This window comes from Anser anser, assembly GCF_964211835.1.
Source record: "Anser anser genome assembly, chromosome: W".
Classification (NCBI taxonomy): domain Eukaryota; kingdom Metazoa; phylum Chordata; class Aves; order Anseriformes; family Anatidae; genus Anser; species Anser anser.
In genome coordinates, this window is record NC_139731.1 from 9,097,760 (window position 1) to 9,113,499 (window position 15,740).

Genomic DNA, 15,740 nt, shown 5'->3' on the forward strand with positions numbered 1-15,740 from the left:
GAAAGGGACTTTGTCAGCCTTGCCAGATTCCTCATTTGTGTTTACTTAACAGAAGCTAAAAGCTGTTAGAGCAGAGATAGAGGGGAATAAAGAATATAAATACATTTCAGGAGAATATTTTGACTTTAAAAAACAAACGCTTCTGCCTTCCTAAAGCTTTGCAAAATGAAGTACATTCAGATGAGAAAAAGTTTTATCCGCGTAGAAGGACGACACAACTGCAGAAGTAACCTGTTTGCTAGTGCAAAACTGTCAAATGTGAAGAACAGTTTAACTTCACTAGTTATTTTAATGCATTTGTATTAATGTGATTACAGAGCTAGCTTAAAGCAAATTCTAAGTTTGGAAACTTTAAAATCAAACATTGCTGCATTGCATATTGTCTTTCACGTAATACATTCAGAGGCCAGAATTTGTAAATCATGGAAGCATTCCACGATGTATTTGCAACATTTAAACAGAATTTGTTCCATGGATGATGTTGAATCCTTATATTTTGACCAGAAATATATCAATTGCGTATTTCATTTACATGCCTTTTTCCTTGAAGAAGCATGGGGTGTGGACACCTGTGCCATTGTCAAAAGAACTGGAGGTCCCCCTTCCTTCTTCCTCCTCCTGCTCTTTGCAGCACATCCCAGTGATTCTCTGCATGTTGCAGATTTCTCAGATGTCTCTAGCTTTGATCTCTGTTACAAAAAGAAAAACATTAATAGAGCTGCAAAGCAAGAGAAAGATGGCATGGCCTGTGAGACTCAAATTATGACACAGCTAATCTCAAGTTTAGTGCTTGTTACAGTATGCTGTAATAAAGTTTTAAATTAGTGTTATTTCTACTAAGATTTGTTTTATATAGGACATTGATTTCTCTGTTAGGTGAATCGATGATCCATGAAGTAAAAGAAATAAAGCTGCATTTGCAGGTGAGAGGAAAATGTTGAGTACTCATTTCACTGAACATCTGTTAGCCGATGAAAATATCTAACTAAAGAAGAGCCAAGTTTTCCATGGAAAACTTGTGAAAATTTTCTACAGTTCTTGATTCTCTGTGTAGAGTGAAATCACGTCTCAGATGCATTGGGTTTGGTTTGAAAGATATTTTACAAACAATTTGGATATCTTTTTCAAAGGCCTTCACTTTATAATGTTGCTGGTGAGTATTTATGACTGAATTTAATGAAGTTTTACTTTTTTGTTTGTTTTTGTTTTTAATAATCAAATTGTCATGATCTTTCTGGAAACAAGAAAACTGATCTTAAGCAAAGCCCTGACTGCTCTGTAGCTTCAAGTCACAACACCCAGCACTGTAGAGATGCTGTTCACTCTGCTGTGTGATTTGCGAGACGGCTGACAACTTCTGCTAGGTCAGTCTGGGCATACCATAAGGATAATCGTATATCAAAATACATAGATTTAAGGACACTGAGGCTATGTCGATGGGCAGTAGCCAGAAAATGATTGGACAAACAAATCTCAATGACTTCTTACACTGTTGTATATACAGCAAGTTATGCAGCAAATTAACTAATTTAGAGATGAAATTTTCTTTAAAACATGGTTTTCTCTGGATTGGATATATAAAGTGGAAAATAAAATTCCTGCTAGAATTTATAGTGTCTTACATTATTAAGCTTGGTGCAAACACTGATTAATTATACTAAAACGTTCTTTATCGCTTCTTGGGTAGGCATTCATTTTAAACAGACTGTTTGTCCTATCCTGGACAGATAGTAGCAATAGATAAAACACCAAAACTTCAGCATGTTCCAAAGTTATAAAAAGCACCTTGTTATCAGTAAGTTTGGAAAATATAGTAGATAAATTGAGTGAAAAGATCACTGAAAGAGGGATAAGTTCAAAATAGTTTTATCTGACAATATCAAAGTAATTGTTGTGATGCTTCTGTATAAAATGGTTCCTTGAAATGTAGAAAAAATATTTCTTAAAACTGTTTTTTTTATACTGTTTTAATACTTTTTTCATCTAGATATTAAAAACTGAGAAGCATTTTAAACATTTCAGTAATAAATGAGTACAGATTTCTGTGCTGATCTCTGTGATTTCATTTAATGGCAACTAGCAGTAGCTGTTCTGAGCTAGCTTTGGAGGAACAGTAAGCTCTATAGCTGTGTGCTAGATGTTCTTGCCTCTCGTTATGAGCTCTGAAAGCTCTTGTTACCCCAGGTTCTTATCTTTTGGCTCATTCTCAACGTGTTTGTGTCATAGGCTTATCGCTTCCTTGCTTTTTGTCAATATTTTATAGTACCTTATAAAACTGGAAGTTTGAGAATGTAAACTTTTAAAACTTATAACCATCCTCCTTGTGGGGGTGGGGGGTGGGGGTGGCGGCGGAAACAAAACAAAACAAAACAATGCTAAAAATACCTTGAAACAAAGGGCTACCTCCGTGTCTTAATAGCAGCTCCTTGCAGTATCTCGTGAAGGCAATACAGGGAATTGCATCTAGATTTTCTCACCTGAAAGAAAAACTCATATAGCACGGCCAAGAAAATGGCTTTTGGAAACATTTTCCTAAAGGAAAATGCATGATTCATTTATAAATGAAAAACGAATCATACTGTACTAAGACTAAGCTAACTAATTAGATTATAGTATATTGTGCACTGAAATCAAAATACAAAACTGATGCAATCTCATAGTCCTTAGAATGAGATCTTATTTTATTACTGAAGCCCTAACTTAACCACAACTTTTGTTGACATTCAGCATCAGGAACGCCAGTGTGTTTTGCATAATCACAGTGCATAATCCCAGGTATTTATATAGACTGGGAGAAGAGGAACTTGAGAGCAACCCTGCGGAGAAAAACTTGGGGGTCCTGCTGGACGAGAAGCTGGACATGAGTCGGCAGTGTCGGCAGGGTTATTATTTTGCTATACTGTGTAACACTGGCTTACGATATGATAAAATTACCGGCCATGAGACTAATCTGGTATTTGTACTCAGCATTGTCATCAACTCCATACTTTGGGAACCCTACCTCAGAAACTGTTAATAATTACACCTTTCATGCTTTTTCTTCAGGGAGCCAGTCTATGGAGGGGTCAGGGGAAGATGTTTTTTCCCATTTGTTCACTCTCCCTTTAATCTCCTCCAGGCGAGTTACGGTAGCTTTCCAGAACTTTGAATATCCTTGGGATGTTCAGACCAGCATGTTCTCATTGCTATGTCTCCTGAATGCACTTCAGGTTTTGTCTAAGGTTAAACAAATACTTAAGAGTGTCATCCAGAGATCTGTCCTGAGGCAGGACAGTTATGAGTGGCAGGGAGAGTGGGAGGATATGGGCAGGCATCTAGAGCAGTGGGCACCTCCAGTGCTTTGGAAATTTACCCCCGAACAACTGAAAAATCCTAAAAAAACTGGTAGAGTGCTTGAAAAAGGTGTGTCATCACCCCGGCAGTACCAGACATAAAGAAATCACTGCAACGTGCTGGGGCTTGGCCTATGCTTACCAAGCTGCACTCAATGCCAATATAACCCCAGTGACAGACCCGGCGGCCACTTCAACCTCTGAGACAGAGCCAGCGGCCACTCCAAGCCCTAAAACGGGCCCCAAGGCTGAGCCAGGGAAACAAACTGTACCAGTGTTGGTTGCACCCGTAACCAAGGTGAAAAAAGGACTTGGGGGTCCTGCTGGATGAGAAGCTGGACATGAGCTGGCAGTGCGTGCTTGCAGCCCGGAAAGCCAACTATGTCCTGGGCTGCATCAAAAAATGGGTGGCCAGCAGGGAGAGGGAGGTGATTGTCCCCCTCTACTTTGCTCTTGTGAGACCCCACCTGGAATACTGCGTGCAGGCCTGGGGCCCCCAGCACAAGAAGGATGTGGAGCTCTTAGAATGGGTCCAGAGGAGGGCCACAAAGATGATCAGAGGGCTGGAGCACCTCTCTTGTGAAGAAAGGTTGAGGGAACTGGGCTTCTTTTGCTTGGAGAAGAGAAGGCTCTGGGGAGACCTCATTGCAGCCTTCCAGTACTTGAAGGGAGCGTATAAACAGGAGGGGGAATGCCTGTTTATGTGTGTTGATAGTGATAGGACAAAGGGGGAATGGTTTTAAACTAAGACGGGGAGATTTAGGTTAGATATTAGGAGAAAGTTTTTCACTCAGAGGATGGTGAGGCACTGGAACAGGTTGCCCAGAGAGGCTGTGGATGCCCCATCCCTGGAGGCATTCAAGGCCAGGCTGGATGCAGCTCTGGGCAGCCTGCTCTAATGGTTTATAACCCTGCCCAGAGCAGGGGGGTTGAAACTAGATGATCTTTAAGGTCCTTTTCAACCCAGGCCATTCTATGATTCTATGATCGCCCAGCAGAAAATACAGTATCTGGGGTTCGATATCTTCCAAGGACAGTGAGCATTAGGTTCAGAGTGAAAAGAAGCTATATGCTGAACTGCTGTTCCCAAAACAAAAAAACAATTGCGAGGATTGCTAGGGATGGCAGGTTTTTGTCGAATCTGGATCCCCAATTTTCGACTAATAGCAAAGCTTCTGTATGAAGCCACAAAGGGGCCAGAAAATGTGTTGGAGTGGACAGCTGAGTGCCAAAAGGGATTTGATGATATAAAAAGGGCCCTTATACCAGCACCAGCCCTAGGGCTGCCAAACATGGAAAAACCTTTACAGTTGTTTGTTCATGAACAAAGAGGGGTGGCAGCCAGGGTAATGACCCGGACACTGGGGAAACACCAGTGGCCTACTTTTCCAAACAGCTAGAGGAAACAATCTTGTTTGAGGGCAGTAGCACTGACTGCACTCCTAGTCCAAGAGGGTAGAAAACTGACTCTGGGACAACCCTTGATGGTATTTATGCCACATGCAGTGCTAGCTGTAATGGAAGCCAAAGGAAACCGCTGGCTATCCCCAAGTCGAATGGCTAAATATCAAGCCGTGTTAGTAGACCAAGGAGACATAAATCTGTCCATGGTCAGCACCCTGAACCCGGCTATGCTTCTTCTAACCAAGAAGACAGGAGAAATCCAACGTGATTTTGTGGATATTATTGAGCACACGTATGCCAGTAGAGCTGACCTTAAGGATGAACTAAATCACTAAATGTACATCTTGAGTATTTTACAGATGGTAGCAGTTTTATGGAAAATGGACAGCATAAATCAGGACATGTGGTCATGACCCTTTGGGACACTGTAGAAGCAAAGTCACTACCCCATAACACTTCAGCACAAAAAAAAAAACGAATTAATTTCCTTGACTAGGCCCTTGGAATTAGCAGAAGAGAAGGCACTCAATGTCTATACGGATTCTAAATAGGCCTTTGGAGTTCATGACATAATAATAGGGAACAGGAAAGCTGACTTTAACAGCCAAAGAAGCAGCCAGAAGTGCACTGGGAGACCTACAAGGTATGTTAGTCCCCTGCGCAAAGACTTCACTTAATCCACTGGGGTTCGGCCTCTTCTCGCAGATAACTAGTGATAGGACTAGAGGTTATGGCCTCAAGTTGTGCCAGGGGAGCTTCAGGTTGGAAATTAGGAGAAATTTCTTCTCAGAAAGAGTAGTTAGGCATTGGAATGGCTTGCCCAGGGAGGTTGTGGAGTCACCATCCCTGGAGGTTTTTAAGGAAAGGTTAGATGTGGTGCTTAGGGACATGGTTTAGTGGGTATTATTGGTGGTAGGGGGATGGTTGCACCAGATGATCTTGGAGGTCTTTTCCAACCCTAATGATTCTATGATTCTACAAAAATATTCCGCTGAAGAACTCCAACTAGCAGAAAAACTAATGTACAAAGCAAAAAGATGGGAGGGAGATCCCATTGAACAGATCCTAATAACAGAAACTGAGTGAACAGCTAATGAAAGACTAACATGAAGGGACACACTTTGGTGCTGATGCCATAGTGGATAGACTGAAGTGCTTTTCAATTGGACCAAAAATGCAAACTATCGCAAACCAAATAGTGCGAAAGTGTCCTGTATGCTGTGCCAACAACCCCAAGATCCAGCCAAAACCACTGCCAGGGGAGAGAATAAAAGGGATGAAACCTGGGGAGTATTGGCAAGTGGACCTTTATGAGTTGCTCAGACAAGGATCATATCGATATCTTCTAGTACCAATGGACACACTCGCTGGATGGCCATAGGCCTTCCCAAGCCAAACTAATAAAGCTAAGGAGGTCATAAAGGCTTTACTGAAATCAGTAACCCCATGGTTTAGAATACCAGAGGTACTCTCCTCAGACAGTGGATCTCATTTTATATCACAAGTAGTTCAAGAAATATCAAGAGCATTACAGATTAAGTGGTATTTACATACTACTTGGAGACCACAATCGAGTGGACAAGCAGAAAAAATGAATCAAACACTAAAAAGTCAGTTAACTAAAATTTGCCAGGAAGCTCAACTGAAGTGGTTGGAAGCCCTACCAATAGCTTTGTTGAGAATTAGGATAGCCCCCAAAGCTACAGGAAAAGTTAGCCCATCTGAATTGTTATATGGCAAACCATACCCAGTAAATGAATTAGTGACAGAAGGGAGTCAAATGCATGTAAGAGGGGAAGGTTGGGTAAGGCAATATTTGCTGTCTTTGTCCGCTGTGTTGTCCTCTCTCTACAGATATGTACAGGAGTGACTACCAATTCCATTGGATGTTCCAGTACACCCATTCCGACCTGGACACTAGGTACTGATTTGAATGTGCAAAGATGAGCCTCTAAAGGAAAAGTGGAAAGGACCCTATACTGTCATGCTCCACACCTACACTGCAGTCAAGGTGGAAAGGATCAAATCGTGGATTCACTCCACTCGTGTGAAGGCACCACCACCAGAAGAGGAGAAGCAAGACCTACCATCAGAAGAAGCAAAAGAGACTTTGTGGCAAGTAGAACCGACCGAGGACTTGAAATTGCTGTTTAAAAGGACAAAATGATTTCTGTTCTGATTAGAATTTCCTTAACAGGGTTGACTTACAGTTCCAATGCTTCGACACAGAACTCTAGTTCAGTTAGCTTTAAAGTTAACCCATTTTGCAGACATATCATCTTGTTGTGTGTGTACCCGTGTACCCGCCTCAGCACATGAGGGAACTCCTATCTATGCTGTACCACTCACTGTAAACAAGACAGATGTGTGGCAATTAGCAAACTCGAGCAATGCTAGTATTTCTCCTCCACCCCAGTCTCCCTCTATCCTTGTGTATCCTATTGAGAGAGTGTTGTGGTTTAACCCGGCTGGCAGCTAAACACCACACAGCCGTTTGCTCACCCTCCCCCCTCCCTCTCTGGGATGGGGGAGAGAAACGGGAAAGTGAAGCCTGTGGGTTGAGATAAAGACAGTTTATTAAGACAGGCAAATAATAATAACAATAATAATAATAGTGATAATGATAATAGTATTAATAATAATAATGTGTACGAAACAAGTGATGCACAATGCAATTGCTCACCACCCGTTGACCGATGCCCAGCCTATCCCCGAGCAGCCGGCCCCCCTACCCCGGCCAGCCACCCCTATATATTGTTTAGCATGACGTCAGATGGTATGGAATACCCCTTTGGCCAGTTTGGGTCAGCTGTCCTGGGTCTGTCCCCTCCCAGCTCCTGCTGCACCCCTAGCCTGCTCGCTGGCAGGACAGAGCGAGAAGCCGAAAAGCCCTTGGCTTGGTGTAAGCACTGCTCTGCAACAATTAAAACATCAGCATGTTATCAGCGCTCTTCTCATCCTAATCCAAAACATAGCACCCTACCAGCTACTAGGAGGAAAATTAACTCTGTCCTAACTGAAACCAGGACAGAGAGAAAATCTTTCATGTCTATATTCAGTTAATAGAAGTAAGGAGAACGTGGCCCAGGGATCGTATGTAGGTTCTTGGAATCTAACTGGATAATGTAAAGCAATTATTACAGTTGAAACTACCAATTACACTATCATAAAAAATTATGGATATAGAAGTGGACCTATCGGCCTCCATTGGTGGATATCCCTGGGAGGAGTATATTTGCTATGTGTTCCATGAGCACGAAAAGCACTTCCTCCTGGATGGTATGGGACTTGTGCCCTGGGAATTGTAGTTCCAGACGTTAGACTCCATAACACTCAGACTTAAGGAGTTGGCTAAGATCACAGGCTATCTTTATGACGCCTCAGGAGAATCAAGGCATTTATAATCCCCTTTCAAACAGAAATACCTGGTTTCATGCTTTGTGGAGGGCCTTAATCCCTTCATTGGGAATAATAGAACTTGAAAGGGCAATAGTAAACATTTCTGCAACACTAGAAATCATAAGCAATGCCACTACCGATGCAAACCTCACCGAGTAATGCTAGCAAAATGAGATATGGATAACAGAGTACTTCCTCAAATTAGCAGTAATGGACAAGAACTATGTAGTGAGAACTATGAAGCCTAAAAGTGAGGTTCATAGTCTCAAAGGGGGGAAATGGTAGTTTTAAGTTGAGAAAACAAGGAAACCTTAAAGAAAACAGGGAGACTGGTAGCCTTGAGCTAGCAGAAGCAAGGGAGATAAGGAATGAAAGGTAAAAAACAATAAGGAGAAAAACAGTTAAAGGAAGATTCCAAACTGACCTATGTTAACCTTTTGCTCATTAAGGGTCATTAACATATTAAAAACACACCCTTCCTTTTCTGTCCTATTAAACTGTCTTTATGTCAGCCCATGAGTTTTACATTTTTCTGGTTCTCTCCCCCATCCCCCTGGGGGGAAGTGAGCAAACAGCTGCGTGGTACTTTGCTGCTTGCCGGGTTAAACCACAAGTCACCCAAACACCCAATAGGCACCTAAAGTGGGGCAAAAAAAGGGTTGAGATAACAACAGATCTGACCAGAGCATGTTAAAACAAAATTGTTATAAGTATTATATTATTAAGACCAGATGACCTTGGAGGTCTTTTTCAACCTTTATTATTCTATGAAAATATTCCGCTAAAGAGATCCAAACTGACTTTTTCATCCATTGTTTCATCTTGGATACAGGAACAACTGACGCTGGCACTGTTTGTTTTGTTTCCAACACGGGTTGGAACAGCTGCAGGGCCTGTCACAGGGGTTGGAATGACTGCAGGACCCGTCACAGGTCTTGGAGTGGCCGCAGGGCCCGCCTCAGGTCTTGGAGTGGCTGCAGGGCCCATCATAGGTCTTGGAGTGGCTGCAGAGCTTGGAGTGGTCACAGGGCTTGGAATGGCCACAGGGCCTGTTGTAGGTGTTGGAGTCGCCATAGGGATTGGAGTGGCCGTAGGGGCTATAATGGCTGATGGGCCTGTCAGGCCGCAGGGCCAATCTCTGGGGTTGGAGTGGCCACAGGGTCTGTCACCAGAGTTATAGTGGAGTCAATTGCAGCTCAGTAAGCATAGGCCAAGCCCCAGCACGTTGCAGTGATTTCTGTATGTCAAGTACTTCCAGGGTGATGACACACCTTTTTCAAGCATTCTACCAGTTTTTTAGAATTTTTCAGTTGTTCAGGGGTGAATTTCCAAAGCATTGGAGGTGCCCACTGCTCTAGATGCCTGCCCATATTCTCCCCCACTCCCTGCCACTCATAACTGTCCTGCCTCAGGACAGATCTCTGGATGACATTCCTAAGTAGTTGTTTAACCTTAAACAAAACCTGAAGTGCATTAACATAACAATAAGAACATGCTGGTCTGGACATCCCAAGAATATTCAAAGTTATGAAGAGCTATTGTAACTAGCCTGGAGGAGAAGAGGGGGGTGAAGGAGAAAGGGAGAGTGAACAAGTGGGATAAAAACATCTCCCCCATCCCCTCCATAGATTGGCTCCCTGAAGAAAAAAGGCAACAGGTGTAATTGTTAATAGTTTCTGAGGTAGGGTTTCCAAAATATGGAGTTGACAACAATGCTGAGTACAATACCAGATTAGTCTCATGACTAGTAATTTTATCATATCATAAGCCAGTGTTACACCGTACAGTAAAATAATAATCTTAAACCAGCCCCTGGAAAGGATAAGCAGCGCGACAGGGAGCACATACAGTAAGTCGTGCTATAAATCTCAGTTCGGAAAACAGGCATAGCAGACCTGAGATCAAAGCAATCAACATTGTGAATAGCAACTATTAAACTGATCTAATGCTTATAACAATTTTGTTTTAACACGCTCTGGTCAGATCTGTCTTTATCTCAACCCTTCATGCCCCACGGCGTGCGCCAAAAGGACTGCTGTGGTTTAACCCGGTCGGGAGCTAAGCATCACTCAGCTGCTCGCTCACCCTTTCCCCTCCCTCTCTGGGATGGGGGAGAGAATTGGGGAAGAAAAAGAAAATAAAAAAAGTAAAAGCTTGTGGGTTGAGATAAAGACTGTTTATTAGGACAGAAAAGAAAGGAAAAAATAATAATAATGATAATAGTGCTACTAATAATAGTGTGTACAAAACAAGTGATGCATAATGCAATTACTCACCACCTGCTGACCAATGGCCCGCCTATCCCCGAGCAGCTGGTTCCCCCCACCCTGGCCAGCCACCCCATATTAATTGTTCAGCATGACGTCATATGGTATGGAATACCCCTTTGGTCAGTTTGGGTCAGCTGTCCTGGGAGAAACAAAGTTGTGTTTTTGCAATAGGAAGTGTTTTTGAAGTGGAAAATTCCACTAACCTTGCGTATTCAAAAGTGATCATGCAGGCATGACAGTAGCATAGCAGTGGGGAGTATGTTAAGCAGATAAGGGGAAGGTCCCACTGTTCCAAAATAAGGAGGATAGCTAAGAAAAACAGGATAAGCAGTGCGAAATCAGTAAACACAAAAATCACAGGCCCTCTAATCATGAGAGAAGAAGGAAAAAAAAAGGAATAGGAGAAATTAATAGTTGGTCAAATGAAATTGTACATATATGGTATAGAAGAGTGTTGAGTAGGTTGTGAACCTGTAGTACTCAACCAATGAGGAAACGGGAGAAATCAGGTGTCGGGTAATAGGGAATATAAGTTCCCTATGTAAATTTATATATATAATCTTTTACTGTACGCTCCTGCTTGCAGGATGCCTGCCATTGCAATCAGGAACAAAATAGCTTCACAGAAGATCCTGTCTGAAGAAAATTATTGAGATTTTTCTCACAGTCCCCTCCCAGCTCCTGCTGCACCCCCAGCCTTCTCACTGACAGGGAGGTGTGAGAAGCTGCAAAGTCCTTGACTTAGTGTACTGCTCTGCAACAATTAAAACATCAGCATGTTGGGGGACCTCATCACAGTCTACAACTTCCTCGCGAGGGGGAGTGGAGAGGCAGGTGACCTATTCTCCGTAATCACCAGTGATAGGACCCGCGGGAACAGTGTCAAGCTGAGGCGGGGGAAGTTTAGGCTGGCCATCAGGAAGAGGTTCTTCACCGAGAGGGTGGTCGCACACTGGAAGAGGCTCCCCAGGGAAGTAGTCACTGCACCAAGCCTGTCAGAGTTTAAGAAGTGATTGGACTGTGCACTTAGTCACATGGTCTAAAATTTTGGGTAGACCTGTGCGGTGCCAGGAGTTGGACTTGATGATCCTTATGGGTCCCTTCCAACTTGGGATATTCTATGATTCTATGATTCTATGTTATCACCATTATTCTCATCCTAAATCGAAAACACAGTTCCTACTAGGAGGAAAATTAACTCTATCCTAGCCAAAACTAGGACAAACAAGTAGTATGTTTTTAAGAGTTTGCTCACTTGCTTCTCTTGAAATTTAAATGCAATATGAAAAACTTGACATTATAGCAATACCTTTTTTTCAGAACATGGTACAACTTCATTTTTCATCTCTTCTTCCATTCCGTTAAAAACACCCAGTATCTACTTCTGTCCTTCATGCCACCGCTGTTCTCTTTGAAACATGACAAATAGGAAGTTGCACAATCGATAAATACAGTTTTCTCTAAGCAGTCAAAACAATAATTTGTAGTAAATAGCTTACATCATTTTTAAGTCCAAATTACTTTATTACCTTTCCAGATCTTCTTTCAGTTTTTATTCTTTGATTGAGTTGTTGACAATACCATCTCAAGATCTTTCTTTACTTTCTGCAACTGTAAAATGTTAAAATAAACCTACAGTTTGCACATAGCCAAGTCTCAAATATTTGTTCTATATAAGGTTATATCTGTAAATCTGGTTTCATATATCAAGTAAAGAGGGCCAAAAATATGTGCAATTTCTTAAGAAATAAGGCTATAGAGTGACACAAAGATGATCAGGGGGCTGGAGCACCTCTCTTATGAAGACGGGCTGAGGGAGTTGGGGTTGTTCAGCCTGGAGAAGAGAAGGCTCCAGGGAGACCTTATAGCAGCATTCCAGTACCTAAAGGGGGCCTAAAAGAAAGCTGGAGAGGGACTCTTTATCAGGGGCTGTAGTGATAGGACAAGGAGTAATGGCTTTAAACTACAAGAGGGTAGATTTAGATTGGATATAAGGAAGGAATTATTTCCTATGAGGGTGGTGCAGCACTGGAACAGGTTGCCCAGAGAAGCTGTGGCTTCCCCATCCCTGGAAGTGTTTAAGGCCAGGTTAGATGGGGCTTTGAGCTACCTGGTGTAGCGGAAGGTGTCCCTGCCAATAGAACTAGATGATTTTTCATGTCACTTCTAATCTAAACCATTCTATGTTTCTATTATTCTATGAAAACAAATTGTCAGAATGTATGCTCTTAATCTGTTCTGTATATTATCAAATCTTCTCATGTGTCTAGAAAAAGATTATTTAAGGTAGTAAAGATGGCTTTTGTGCAACTCTAGAGTCCTTTGTTTTCAAGTACATTTGTCACCGTTATTTATTTTCCTCAGCTTTGACCTTCACTAGTCAGCTGGTGCTAGTCAGGTATGAAACTCAATGCACTTTATAAGTTTATAGGATATTTCAAAGGAAATTGTGCATAGTACTGAATTATGAAATAAATAATGTCACAGGAGCTAAGGGATGGTCCTCAGCCAAGAGCACCAGTTTCAGACCTTGCTATATTATTTAGCAACATATTACATTCAGAAAATGTATAGAGCTACATTTCTGATTGATTCTTTTATTTACAAAGTAAGTTAATACAAAAATTTAATTATGATGGAATGCACCTGTATTAATGCATCATTAATGCATTAATAAATGCATCAGATTGTTAATGGAAACCACAATGCATGAACTTCTCTTATTTCCTGGTTTTCAGCAGGGGGGCTGCCATTGCTTGGGGACAGTCTGAGCATAGGTTGGCTGATGGTGAGCAAATGTGTTATGCTTCACTTGCTTTGTATATTCATTTTTTCCTCCCTTTTATTTCCTATTAAACTGTCTTTATCTCAACCCACGAGTTTGACCTTTTTTTTTTTTCCCTGATTCTCTTCCCCATCCCACTGTGGGGAGGAGCAAGTGAAGAGCTATGTGGTACTTAGCTGCCTGCTGAGTTAAACCATAACAGTCTTTTTTGGTGCCCAACATAGGGCATGAAGGGTTGAGATGATGATAGAGATAACCAGAGCATGTTAAAACAAATTTGTTTATAATTTGTTATAAGTAATATATTTGCTTAAAAGCTGCCAATAACAATGTTGATTTAATTGTTTTCAAAGTTTATTTATTTGTTCACAAGGTTATTTTATGTAACCCCTCTCTTTTGCTGTTTATCACTTCCTATTGCTATGTCTCCTGAATGTGTTTTTGGGTTTGTCTAAGGTTAAACAACTCGTTAAGAATATCACATACAGATCTGCCCTAAGTCAGGATAGATATGGGTGGCAAGGCATGTGGGACAATATGTGCAGTTATCTATTATGGCTGTCACCTCCAGTGGTTTTGGACTTCAAAACTGACCAAGCGTGGAATCATAAAAAACAGGTAGAATGTTATAAAAAGATATGCCAGGACCTTGGCAACGCCAGAGAGTTCAATCTCACTGCACCGTGCTGCAGCCTGGCCTGTTGTTGTGGTTTAACCGGGCCAGCAGCTAAGCACCACACAGCCGTTCGCTCACCCTCCCCCCTCCCTCTCTGGGATGGGGGAGAGAAACGGGAAAGTGAAGCCTGTGAGCTGAGATAGAGACAGTTTATTAGGACAGGGGAAAAAAAATAATGATAATAGTACTACCACTAATGCGTACGAAACAAGTGATGCAGAATGCAATTGCTCTCCACCCGCTGACCGATGCCCAGCCCATCCCTGAGCAGCTGGTCCCCCCACCCCGGCCAGCCACCCCTATATATTGTTTAGCATGACGTCGGATGGTATGGAATACCCCTTTGGCCAGTTTGGGTCAGCTGTCCTGGGTCTGTCCCCTCCCAGCTCCTGCTGCACCCCTAGCCTGCTCGCTGGCAGGACAGAGCGAGAAGCTGAAAAGTCCTTGGCCTGGTGTAAGCGCTGCTCTGCAACAATTAAAACATCAGTGTGTTATCAACACTCTTCTCATCCTAAATCCAAAACATAGCACCCTACCAGCTACCAGGAGGAAAATTAACTCTGTCCTAGCTGAAACCAGGACACCTGTGCTTATCAAAAACTAAAACGCTATTCAGCACCCTCAAGTTGAAGAGAATGACTCTGGATCTGATCCAACTCCTGCAAAAGGCACTTCGGCTAATCCAACTCCAGCAGTACGAAGAAAGTCTCTCTTCCTCTCTATGGGCCTACATCTCGGCTGTAGAGAAACTTTCCCAAGAGGTCCTGTGAGAAACACTCTGTAGGCAATAACATAGGCTCAGGCGAGGATCTCAGTGAAGTAGCATTTTTATTCGTGGTTACAATGGCGGGCATCCCACAAGCAGGAGCGCACCTACTAGTCACACAGTACAGTTTGTATACTTTATTTCTCGACGACCGGGACCCTCCCCTGTTTCTCCATTGACTGGGTAATCCAGGTTCACAATCTATCCGATGCTTCACAAACAATACATGGCTTTCAGTTGCCGGCCTGTTATAAGTCAAATTTCTTTTGACTTTTTTACTCTTCGAGGTGGTAATGTTTCTTCACTTATCTGACTTGACTTGACACCGTGATTTCTGCCTAATTGCACTAAGGAGTCTGGTTGTCTGCATTTTACAAGGTTGTCTGTTAAGCTTTCTTATCACTGCAAGCATATCTCAATACCACATTCCTTCCCTCTAAACAATGTAACTCTGTGCAAAAACAACATTTTTATTCCCACAATTCCCCCCTTTTCTCCTTTATAAATTGTTGATTTTTGCAAAACTTTTCTCTAAGGTCTATTTTGGTAGATATCTTCCTCTTCTTCACTTTCTTTGCTTTCCATCTCCTCTAATATCATCATCTTATCTGAGTAAGGTGGTGGCTCCATGGTCATTTGTTTCAATAGTGCAGTTTCAATTAACCACTGGACTAGTCCTCTTACACAGGGGATAATGCAACAACCAATGGCTGTCAAAGCTCCTGCTACTACGATCAAGGATGTAAATATGGACATTACCATCCCTTTCCATTTACCAAACCAAGATTCCAAACATCCTGTGATGGAAGTGTCTGTTCCCAATTATTCTGCCAATTCACTGGCAAGGGTTGTAAGCCCTTGCAATGCTCTAGTTACTGTGCCATCCGGGGCAGTACTGTTGGGTATAAAAGTGCAACAGTGGTTGCTCAGCATCACACACACACACCTCCTTTCTCTGAGAGCATCATATCTAATGCTATTCTGTTTTCCCAAGACATTTTGCTGGTGGCATCTAGTTGTTCAGCGGTTCCTCTTATCGCACGCCTTGTATAATTTATGAATCTCTGCTGATTAAAATAAATATAATTAATCCAATCCACATTCTTAT

The 15,740-nt window shown here is 42.2% G+C and overlaps 1 long non-coding RNA gene across 1 annotated transcript; it reads right to left on the reverse strand.

Moving 5' to 3' along the window:
• Positions 1 to 389: 389 nt before the first annotated feature.
• On the reverse strand, positions 390 to 11,048 carry LOC310888796. Its single transcript, XR_014576168.1, has 3 exons — positions 10,412 to 11,048; positions 2,386 to 2,477; positions 390 to 689 (listed from the first exon to the last, which is right to left on the reverse strand). It is a non-coding gene; the product is annotated as an uncharacterized lncRNA (long non-coding RNA).
• Between the last annotated feature and the right edge of the window lie 4,692 nt (positions 11,049 to 15,740).